The following is a 12,596-nucleotide window of genomic DNA, read 5'->3' on the forward strand; positions in this document are numbered from 1 at the left end:
TTGCATCCCTTCTGGGAGATTGCAGACTTTAGTGGAGTTTATTAAATTTATGTTGCAGTTTCTAAGGAGATTAGACTCACTCTGTGTGGCTCCAGAGGGCGAAACAAAAACCAACTGGTAGAATCTTCCTGGAGGCAGGTAGGAACTCAAAGGGAAGAAGCACTTTCTGACTGTCAGAGCCAGGCAGCACCAAGAGAGCCATCCCAGATCCAAGGGCAAGGCCAACAAGGTTAGGAAGCTGGTGTGGTTACGGAAGGGGGACAGTTGAAAGCAAGGTCTGTGTATCATACATGGGTTCATTTCCCAGATCCCTGTTTCCCAGGAGCTCAGGCAAGTGAGTTGATTTTTCTAAGCTTCATTGTCCTCTGTGTAAGATGGGAAGTGCTGTGTCTAGCACAGAGTGATGCTTGGTGAACGGTCATGTCTTTCTTACGTTGTTTTGGCATTCCCTCACTCCAGGTTTTTTGGGCAGGCTCAACTCTGTCTGTTCTTCATTTAAGATGACTGATGGGATGCCTGGGTGGCTAAGTCAGTTAAGCATCCAACTCTTGGCTTTGGTTCAGGTCATGATCTCATGTGAGATGGAGTCCCACATGGGTCTCCGTGCTCCGGGAAGAATCTGCTTTGGATCCTCTTTCACTCTCTCCTTGCCCCTTCTTCTCAAGTTCTCTCTCTCTCTCTCTCTCAAATCAGTCAATCAATCAATCAATCTATCTATCTATCTTTTTTAAAAAGATGCTAGACTGATGAAGTAGTCATTATCTGGAAAGTCTCCTGTCACCATGACAGAAAGTAAGAGACAGGAGGGGATGAGGGGGGTCTCATATTGGCATTGAAGGGTCTTGGCCTTACCTAAACCATGTCACTTTCATTCACACTGAATGAGTCAGAGTTAGTCACCCAACAGGCTCCCACTGAACCAGGAGGATCAGGAGATAAGTACCACCATATGCTGAGTGAAAGACCGAGTCCTGAGGTCCTTGGTAGATGGAACCAAGGAATCCCCTACCCTCTTCTCTGAGTGACTTGGTGGATGATGGTGCCTTTCAGCGGAAGCTCAGGAGGAGAGCGTGTTTGAGGGGAAAAGTTAAAAAGCAACAATAAGGACTTTCCTATGAAACTGGTGAAAAATACAAAAAAAAAAAAAAAAACCCCTAAACATTTAGAGTTCTAGAGATGGCCCTGTTGGCATAAAACAAATGAAGAAACATTTATTCAAGAAAATCTATTAGAAATGGAAATGACCTTTGAAGAGTCTGTGGTATTTGAGCCAAGACACTTATCCTTAAATCTCCTCTCCAGCTCCACCAGATGGAAACGTCACTCAAAATTGGTGGCCAAGAACCTGGGGATCCCTTTCCCTGTAGCTTCTAGTCAGAGACCTATCTTCCCAGGAAGGGTAAGACATCAGCATTCCTCATCTTGCTACCCAGCTGCCTGTTGCTATGGCTTACGCTGAGGACAAGCACAGTGGAGAGGTGGAGGTTCTGTCCTTCTGTCCAACCCCCACTCGTGGAGCTGAATGCAGCATTCCAGAGAATCATGGGACCCTGACTGCCTTCACCCTCCATCATGGAGTGGGAATTTCAGACACAGAGAAACAAACCCTGGAGACCTCATGCTGCTATTACCCCATCCACTAAACAGTCAGATCCTGAAATGGGGATGTCACTCAAAGAGAAGTGTGTCATTGTCCCCACTCCCAGAGCCAGAACTGAGGTAGAGATTTTGCTCAGGGGAAAGCTGGGCATGGAACAGAGCATGGTATCAAACTCTCCCTACCCTCAGTGAGCTGATTTATTTATAACAGAGTGTGGAGAAGTTGTAGTCTACGGGAACTATCAAAGTAAATGGAAGTTCTGGTAAAGGGAAATCGGGAAGAGATTGATAGATTTATTGGAGACATTGGGACATCTGGGTGGTTTAGTCAATTAAGACTCCAACTCTTGATTTTGGCTCAGGTCATGACCTCAGGGTTGTGAGACTGAGTTCCCCATCAGTGTGGAGCCTCCTTAAGATTCTCTCTCTCCTTCTCCCTCTGCCCTCCCCCACCTCCTTCTTTCAAAAAAACAAAACCCAAAAAAACAAAAAACAAAAGAACTAGATTTATTGAAAATGTAGGTTAAACTGGAGGCCAGCTATTTTGCCAGAGAATCAGGGAAAGGGACAGGTAGGAAGAGCTCTCCTATAGTCAGAATAAATCTCAAATACTGAGTTCTGGAACTATCCCTTCAAAGGAGCCCAAATTTTCTTAGATTTGTCTGTGAACAAATGTATGCTCCAGAGCATTGTTGAAACAATATAGCAATTAGCAGGTAGATAGTGGAGTTGAACCATTGGATATGATCACTCTAGGGTGACTGTGGGAATCCCCACTTCTACTCAACATTGTACTAGATGTTCTTGCCAAGGAAATTAGGCAAGAAAAAGAAATAAAATAGAATCAAATTGGAAAAGAAGTTAAATTATCTTTAGTCACATATGCCACTATCTTCTGTGGTTTTTTAAAAGATTTTATTTATTTATTTGCTAGAAAGAAAGAGAGAGGCAGGCAGAGAGAGAAGCAGACTGCCAGATGAGCAAGAAGCCCAATGCAGGACTTAGTCTTAGGACCCTGGGATCATGACCTAAGCCAGAGGCAGACTCTTAACCAACTGAGCTACATAGGCATCCCTCATAATCTTGAATCTAATAAGTTTTATGTAAACCACTAAATCTACAACTAATAAAAACCCAAACACATTAAAAATCTATTAGAACAAATAAATAAGTTCAGCAAGGTTGAAAAATATAAGATCAATATACAAAAGCTAATTGTATTTCTATACACTTGCAATGAACAATCCAAAAATAAAATTAAGAAAACAATTACATGTACATGGCTTCAAAAAGAATACACTATTAGGAACAGGTTTAACAAAGAGAATATAAAACTACAAAAAAAACTACAAAGAAAACACGGAAAGAAATTAAATAAGATTTAAATAAATGGAAAAGCATTCCATGTTAAGGTACTGGAAGGTCCAATATCATTAAATATAGCAATACTACCCAAACTGATCAATAGATTCAATACAATCCCTACTAGCATCTCAGCTGATTTCTTTGTAGAACTCAACAAGCTGATTCTAAAATACATGTGGAGTTTCAAGTGACCCAGAATAGCCAAAATAATTTTGGAAAAGAGGAATAAGGCAGGAGGACTCAGATTTTATGATTTCAAAGCTGACCACAATGCAGTGGTAATAAAGACAGCATAGAATAGGCATAATGACAGACATATAAATGAATGGGATAGAACTTAGAGCCTAGAAATAAATCCATGTGTCTGCGGTTAATTGATTTTCTCCAAGGGCTCCAAAAAATTCAATGGGGGAAAGAATAGTGTTTTCAACAAATGGTGTTGCAACAAGTGGATAGACACATGGAAAAGAATGAAGCTGGACCTTTACCTTGCACTATATGCAAAAAAACTACTCAATATGGTTCAGATATAAATGTCAGAGCTGAATCTACAAAACTCTAAGAAGAAAACACAAGAGTAAATATTCATGACCTTCGACTTGGCAGCAATTTCTTAGATATGACACCTAAACCATAAGTAACAAAAGAAAAATAATTAAAAAAAAAAAACTTTTGTTCTTCAAAAGAAACTGTCAAGAAGATGGAAAGGCAACCTAAAGATTAGGAGAGTGTATTTGCAAGTCCTGTCTAATATGGATAGAATATTTTTTAAAAATCCCTTAAAACTCAATAGCAACCAAAAAAGGCAAGTAATCCAATTAAAAATGGGCAAAGGATTTGAATGTACATTTCTCCAAAGAAAATATACAAATAGACAATAAGTACATGAAAAGAAGCTCCATTTCACTAGCTATCAAGAAAAAGCAACTCAAAACCACAAGAAAACACCACTTCATTCCCAATTAAATAGTAAAGTCAGATAATAAGAAGTATTGACAAGGATGTAGAAAACGTGGAAGGCACTCTTATACATTGGTGATGGGAATGTGGAAGGTACAATCATTTGGAAAACAGTCTGGCAGCTCCTCAAAGTGTTAAACATAGAGTTACCACATGACCCACCAATTCGCTAGTGTATACCCAAAGTGGTTAAAAACATATGTCTACACAAAAATGTGTACACAAATGTTTAGAGCAGCATTATTCATAACAATAAAAAAGTAGAAAAAAGCCAAATATCTATCAACTGAGAAATGGATAAACAAATTGTGGTTTATCCATAGAACAGAATATTATTTGATCACAAAAAAAGAGTATTAGTGCATGTTATAACATGAATGAATTTTGAAAACATGTTAAATGAAAGAAGATAGTTACAACAGACCATATAGTATATGTTTTCAACTATATGAAATGTCCAGAAGGTTGAAATTTATAGAGACAGAAAGTAGATTAGTGGTTGTTTAAAGCTTGGGAAGATGGGATAATAAGAGAGTGATAACTAAAGTGTATGGGATTTTTTTAGGAGATGATAAAAATCTTTTGAAATTTGTTGTTGTGATGGTTGTGCATTGTCTATGTTATACTAAGAACCACTGAATTGTGCACATTAAGTGGATGGTTCTTTTGCACATGAATCAACAGTGTTGTTATTTTTAAAATAACAAGAATAATTGCCCTTAAGGCAGGACTCCTGGAATGGCAAGAGTAAGGGCCTCTAATGAGTCTTCTCTTCCATAAAGCCAACAACAACACTTTTCAAAAATCGCCCTTTTTTGGGAAACTCTGAAATTAACCAAAGATTTTTAACAATCCAAGGAGAATCTATTCAAGAAAAACTTCTGAATCTCAACAAGAATAAAGAGGTTTTTGATATTTAATGTGCCCTATTCTCATATCCTTCTCCCCAGCTCTGTAGCAGGCTTACAAAGCAGCAATCACAGTAGCTGTGAAAGCCAGCATCATAGCAGTCACTTAAGGGGCAGAGCAGCTTTGGTACTCCTGTAGAGACTCAGAGAATTGTCACCATTTTACCTCTCTAGAAGTTCACTGGATAAGTCCTATTCACAGGTCTTATTATTTGGTCTGACACAGAGCTTGCTCACTGTAATAAGTCTTATCCACAGGATGCTTGTCAAAAACAATTAGCGGCAATTGTTTAGTAATCCAGCTGCCTAAGTCAGTGATACCAGTTGAGGCAAACAAAATCCTGGTTAAAAAACTTAAAAGGAGGGTCTGGGGAATTAAATATCCCTAGGTATGGGGCTTTGAAAAGTCATAACACACTCATAGGGATCTAGAAGACCTTGTACATATTCAGACCTTGTGTATGTGTATGTCAGAAAAAACCTGAGAAATCTTAATCTGTCACCTCTGGCTGATGCTGAGGCCCTGTGCAAACAGGAAGTTCAGGGATAAGGCAGTATTATGAACTACAAAAAAAATGAATATGTACCAAATACACAGGGACCCTTGGTAAGGAGTAAGAGACTTATTGGTTCAGAACACTTAAGCAAATCTCTGATCACTAACTGACCGTTAAGTTACCTGAGCAGAGACATCAGTGGTAGCACATAACAGGAAATACACACTTTATGGAATTAGTTCAGGAACTTCACTAAGCAAAGGAGCAGCAGCAGGGATAAAAAAATGAAAGCAGGAACATCACACCTCAAGGAGGGCAGTGGGACATTAATTCCCTGAGATGTCCCATCAGATTATTTAAAATGTCCAAATTTCAACAAAAACTACAAGACATGCAAAGAAACAAACAAGTATGGTCCATACACAGGAGAAAAAAACAGTCAATAGAGAATGTCCTTTAGGAAGTCCAGAGGCTGGACTTACTAGACAAAGACTTGCATTCACTGTTATAAATATATTCAAATAACTAAAGGAAGCCACATCTGTAGAATTAGAGAAGAGAATGCACATGACATCTCATCACATAGAGATGGAAATTATGTTTTAAAAGAATCAAATAGAAATTCTGAAGTTGAAAACTATAACTAAAATAAAAACTCAATAGTGACTCAACAGCAATCTGAGTTGGCAGAAAAAAAAAAATCAGTGAAGTTGAAGATAGGTCAATGGGGATCACCTTATCTAGTCTGAAGAACAGATGGAACAATAAATGAAGAAAAATTAGCAGAGCCTCAGAGACTCATGGGATTCTATCAAGCACACAGATATAAAGGAGAGGAAAGAGAGAAAGATCAAAAAGAACTTTTGAAGTAGTGGCTGAAAATTCCCAAATTTTATGGAAAAAATCTATACATCCAAGAATCTCAATGAACTCCAAGTGGAAAAAATTCAAGAGGTACTCTAAATTCACAGATACCCTAAATATGGGGTAGTCAAACTGTCAAAATGCCTAAGATGAAGAGAATATCTTGGAAGCAGTAAGAGAAAAATGATTCATTACATACAAGGATTTCCTAATGATATTAACAGCTGATTCATTCATCAGAAACCATGGAGGTCAGAAGGCAGTGGGATAACATATTCAAAATACTTAAAGAAAAAGTTGTCAACCAAGAATTCTATATCCAGGAAAACTATCCTTCAAACCTGAAGGAGAAATTCAGGTATTACCAGATGGCAAAAACTGGGGACCTGTCACCAGCAGAGCTGCCCTGTGAGGACTATCAGAAGGACTGTTTCAGGCTAAAGTGAAAGGACATTGGTTGGTTACTTTAGTTCAAGAAGTAAAGAACACTGGTCCAGGTACTTGCATCTAGGTGAATGTAAAAAAAAAAACAAAACAAAACAAACAACAAGAAAAAACCCAGCAGAAAAATAATTTAGGGTAATTATTTCCTTCTCTTTGATTTAAAAGACAAATGCATAAAACAGTAATTATAAATCTCTTGGTGGGTTCATCATATAGAAAGATAATTCACATGACAATAATAACACAAAGGAAGGAAGAGACAATAGGGCTTTATTGGAGCAAAGATGTTTTATACAATTGAAATTAAATTGGTATTAATCTGAACTAGATTGTTTTAAACTAATATGTTGCTTGTAATCCCAGAGGCATCCTCTTAGAAAATAATTTTAAAATACAGTAGAAGAAACAACAAGGAAATGAAGGTGATGTTACCAGCAGAGCTCGGAGTCCATCTTGGGTCATGTGACTTTGGGCCTGCCCACACTGTCTGTCACATGTGATCTCTGCAGCCACCATCAGATCCCTGCTCACATGTGTCCATGAGGGGGGCTGTGTGGGGAGCAGGATCTCCAGAGGACATATACAAAAATGGAGACAGGAAATGTGGAGGACTTGTCCATGGTGCTGTGGCTTCTTTAGGGGTTTGGGGACTGGTCCAGAACATGGGACTCTAGATCTTTGGGGGGTCATAAAACTTGTAAAATAAACTCCTCACTGCTTTTCTGGCACACTAAGTCTCCAATGCTATTCTTTAGTGGCTTAAGAATCACCCAGTTGAGGGTGGATGTGTCTGCTCCAAATGTTGATTCCCTGGGCCCAGACATTTTGATTCTGAGAGTATCAGATGAAGTATCAGATGAAGATGGGGAATCTGAAATTCAAGCCAGAACCCCCACCCATGCCTGTCCTTTTCTTCCCGGACCAAGGTGATTCTGACACATGGAGAAATCCTGGTTTGGGGTATATCCCAAGCCCTGTTCTAAGGACTTCCAGTTCATTTTTCACAGTTTTTCAGAACACAGACTCTGGAGCCAGCCTGCTTGCATTGCAATCCAGACTTTAGCACTTACTAGGTCAAGTTGAAGCATCCAGCAGAGTATCTGGCACAAAACATATCAGGTCTCTTTGTTCTTATTTTCTTATTTAGTAATTGAAGTGATCCAAAAACACAGGCTTCTTCAGCCCCATTTCACAGGGGGGAAAGGTGGGCACAGAGAAGTAAGGCAATTTGTTTAAGGACACACAGCTAGTGAGTCACAGAGCTGGGCTCAACCTCCACTCCATGCGACCTCAAAGTCAGAGCTCCTAGCCACTGCCCTACTGGCACGTGCTCCAGACCCAGCCCAAAGTCACATGACCCTCCTATTGTCACCTCAGGTAACACCCCCTCTGGAATGGGGTCAGGGTTGCTGGGGGCCAGGAGAGAATGCGGGACCCCTGGCCTCTTCATGCTCTCCTGGACCCCCCTCAGATCATGTCAGGACTCCGTAGCTCACTGCAGGTGTTCTCTCTGGTTTCTCTCTGGTTCTCTCTGGTTCTCTTTCTAGTTTCAATTTGCTGATACTCACCTGGAGGGAGCTCAACCTGGCATCTTTAATATTGGGTGGGAAGGTGATAGGGCAGTTTCAGGAGGTAGGCTTGGGTTTCAATACCAGCTTTCAAGTGTTTGGAACCTTGGTCCAGCCTCAGCTTCCTCATCTGTTAACTGGGTATAACCTCAACAGGCTGTCACAGCAGAATAAAACATCCAGGGCTCAACATGGCAGCTGGCACGGAGTAAGGACATCTTCACCATGAGCAGCTATGTCAATCAAGAAGAAAAGCCTGCAAAGCAACAAAGGTGTTTATTTGGGATCTCAGGGATTGCAATCCAGGAGGCACACAGTTGACCTAAACTGAAAGGGTGCTCCAACTTGCAAGCCAAGCAGGGAACACAGGTTTCTAAAGGTAAATACCACCAAGTCACATAACTTGTTTTGAAGGAATTATGGTAGGCACTGACAGAGGAAAACTGATTCTCCAGTACACAACTGGCTATTAAACTAATGTATGTTACATTATCGCTAATCCCTCTGAAATAGAAAGATGTCTTCCAGAAGGTGGGCAAGGTGCAATTGATGAATTGCAATTGACCAATGCCAAATGTTCACAGTGTTCCAAGAATTGAAACAGGAAACTCACATGGTTCCTACTTCCTCAGTATCCTCCTGATAGGATTTGGAAGGACTCTTAGCAATGCTTACTTCCCTCTGGACTCCTCTTTCACGCCCAATACTATCACTCTGCACACAAAGTCAGATGGGCTTTCCCTAACATGGTATCTTCCTGGTCTTAGCACTAAAAACTTATCTGGAGCCTGGAGTCACCCTAGCTCTCCCTGCCCCAGGAGGCTCTCTTTGGAACTGTGTTTCATTTCAAGGACAGATATGGGACGCAGAGTAGATTTGGATCTCAGCTCCAGTTCTTGGAGGCTCTGAAAGCCAACTGGAGCCCCCAGGCCTCATCTAAGCCCGGCTCCCTCATAGGCTGGGGTTTGTGCACCTGTGCTGATGGAGCCAGCCCCTGACTGCAAGTTTCCCCTGCTGGTGTGTGACTTTAGATAACATTTGACTCCAGAAGAGTATAGAGACAATTACCAAGGGATAGCAGCCATTCTCAGCATGGATGGGACAGATCTGCAGGGGGTGGAAGTTCAGTGTTCTGCCGTAAAAGAGTGTGGCCTCAGACAAGTTCCTTACCTGCTCTGAGCCTTGGATTCTTCATTTATCAGCCGGCGTGTTACCACCCTCCCAGGGTTCAGAACGCTATGGAAGAGCACTGTTGGGCAAGACTGTAGGCACGAGCGCATTTATAGCAATGATGAGCATTTATTAAATGTCAGGTAAAGCACTTATCAGTCATTGTCTCTTTGGGTCTTAACAGCGCCCCCCTGTGGAATAGGCACGCCCACGACCCCCTCCCCCGTGACCTACAACAGACCAGGCAGCAGGCTCAGAGCGCTTGAATGCAAGTAACCTAAAAAGTAAAACTAATGGTTATTTTACTGGCAAGAATGAGTTTATTTTGGAATAATAGCTGCAGTGTGGAACACACGATCTATAGCAAAACCACAGCAAGTCCGATGCACAGAGGAGAGGAATGTCACTTTATGGAGAAGGAGGAAGTTGGGAGGGGTTGTTTAGAAGGACAGTCCCCTGGGGGAAAGCATGAGTGGAGGGTGGAGGATGCTGATGGTTTCTCATTGCCTGAGTTGCTGGGATAGTGACTTCCTGTAGGAGATGCAAAGTACACCTCTCCCAGTTGGGGCCTGTAAGTGATGACCCTTGCCTGCTGACCACTCTTTCATTGGGGTAATTGACAACTCTTGCTGTTATTAATGTTGGATGCCCTGGCTCCCATTTCTAGCCGCCCACTCTGGTGCTGTTCCCTTTGCTCATAGTCACAACATCTTAGCAAAGATCACGCAGCTCATCAGGGGAGGAGCTGGCCTTTAAAGGGGGGCGGGTTATAGAGCTCCATCCAGGACCCTCCTCCTGAGTTTTAGTCCCCATGGCAGGACTTGTCAGGGAGTGCAGAGTCTTCCCTCCCTCAGCTGAGCTCGGGCATCCCCACACCTTGCCCTGGGGGAGTTCGGGGGGAGCTGGGCTCATCCATGGCTATACACATGGGTAACGCCATCAGGTAGGGCTGGACCAAGAGCAGCTTGGAGATGCTGTGGCCCCCAAGAAGGAAAATTACTGAGCCTCTAAATGCTGCTGTGTGTGTTAGTAAAGGTGAAAAGGAAGGTGAACAAAAACAACTCAGAGATTTACTGCTCTCTCTCTCTCTTTAGATTTACTGCTCTTAATAAAGCAAGTTGCCAGGGCTTTCTGAATAAGAGAAAGTTCCAGTTGGGCTGCCTTCCAGGAAGCTGAGCACAGGGAGGTCAGAGGTCAGTTCTTCATCTTGCTGCTTATCCTCGGGGGGTCACCAGCCCCAGAGCCAGTCGCCAAGGCACCCACAGACAAGGACTGCCTTCCTTCCTCCTGTCCCTCAGGGACCTCACTGACTTCTCTCATGGATTATTGTCTTAAAAAAACAAAACAAAACAGAGCTGATTTCAGAGCAGTCGTGGGCTGGGAGAGAACTGGAAGGAGGGGCTGGGGGTCAATGTGGCCCGGGGCGGTGTGCTGGGAATCCAGATGCTGTCACTTCCTGATGGAATGATCTTGTGACCCCATGTGTGTCACTGCCATCTCTGAGCGCTGGTTTTCTTAGATGCCAAGTGGGAACAGAGTGACGGCCAGCCAGGCTGCTCTGTTCATGTTCATGGCACTTTGGTTCCTGAGACTGTGCAGCTAGTTTCTGTGCACGGCTGTTTGTTGACCTGCCTGGGAGTTCCAAAGTCAGGGCCAGGTCGGGCACTGTCTCCTGTGTCCCCAGCCTGTGTCCCAGCAGCTGGGAGATGCCAGGAGCTCCTTCCTCTATGGCAGCTTCCAGTTTCTGCGCCAGCTGGCGCTGGTGCTCAGTGCTCTGCAGGACCCTCTCCTCCACTCTCCCCTACTTGGAGGACTCACCACTGACGTCATTTTAATAGTGAGGATCTGGGACTCCCGGAGTCTGAAGTGATAAGGCCATGACTGAACAGAGACAAGGTGAGATACCAGAGTGTGGTGGGCAAGGGGAGGAGGCTACTTATTTCTGGTTGGGCAGGAATAGCTTCTTGGAGGAGGAAGCATTCGAACTGAGGCCTGAGTGTGGAAAAGGAACCAGAAATGGAGATCTGGAGTGAGTGGAGGAGGAAGTGGGGATCCGAGACAGTGGGGAAGCTCAGCAGGAGAATCAGGACACCTGGGTCTAGATCCAGGCTCTACTCCAATTCACTGAGGGACTTAGGGCAAGTTGTTCCTCTGTCTGGGCCAGGGTCTGTCCATCTGAAGAATATGATGTGATGGTAGGATATTCACCTGCTGGTGGGACATTTACCCTGCCTGGTCAGAACATCACTGGGAAAGAATACGTCTGGATGTCAGAGAATCTGAGGACTCAGAGGGAGCCTGGGACCCTCCCTGCCTGGTCTTCATGGAGAAGGTCCCTGGGAGCAGCTGCGGATGTGGGACTGGATGCACTCAAGGTGGCTGAGCAGAGCCTCCCCTCTTCTTCTCCTCTTCCACCTATTTAAATCTCTGTACCCAGCCAGCGTGGTGGGAGAGAGACAAAGACAGAGATGAAAACAAACAGAGTCGCACATAGGAGATACCCAGAGAGGGAGAAACACACACACTCCTACATATGCACACAGAGTCAGGAAGAGATAGGGAGAGGCAGAGAAAGACCAAGATGGAGACAGAAGAGAGAGAGGTTGGAGTTAGGGACAGGTCATCATAGACACTGTCGGGTCCTTAGAGTGGCTGAGAGTGGAAAAGTAAAGGGCAAGAGTCACAGAAGTAGGGGGTGGGGGGAGAGGAAAAAAGGAGAGACAGAGACTGGCTATGGCAGAGACCCCTGCAGGGGTGGGGACAAGAACCCAGAAGTGGATAAGTGAAGAGCCACAGAGCCTCTTCAGCCTGAGCACCCAATGTCTGTGCCCCAAAGCCTGTCTCTGCACGGCCTTCTGGAAGCTTCCATAGTTCCTCCAACCAGTGGCCACCTGAGGGTCTTTGGCCACACTCAGTGGCCTTTGAGTCTTGCCTATTTATCATGCCTCCCTCCCCAACACTGTGCCCTGGGCTTCCAGTTCCACAGCAATGAAATTGTTCTATCTTTGCAACAGCCCCGTTTTACTAATGCGGAGACGGAGGGTCAAAGAGGTTGAGGGACTCACACAAGGTCACACAGGAAGTTAAAGAGACAGAACTGTGCCATGATCTTCTGGCTCTGGGTCCAGTGTTTCTCCTGCTACAGTGGGTGAGATGATCCCGGGTCCCCCTCAGATTTGTAACATGACCCATCCCTGGGGATCAACTGGGAGCTGCCTGCC

Source organism: Mustela erminea, chromosome 10 (genome assembly GCF_009829155.1).
Source record: "Mustela erminea isolate mMusErm1 chromosome 10, mMusErm1.Pri, whole genome shotgun sequence".
Classification (NCBI taxonomy): Eukaryota; Metazoa; Chordata; class Mammalia; order Carnivora; family Mustelidae; genus Mustela; species Mustela erminea.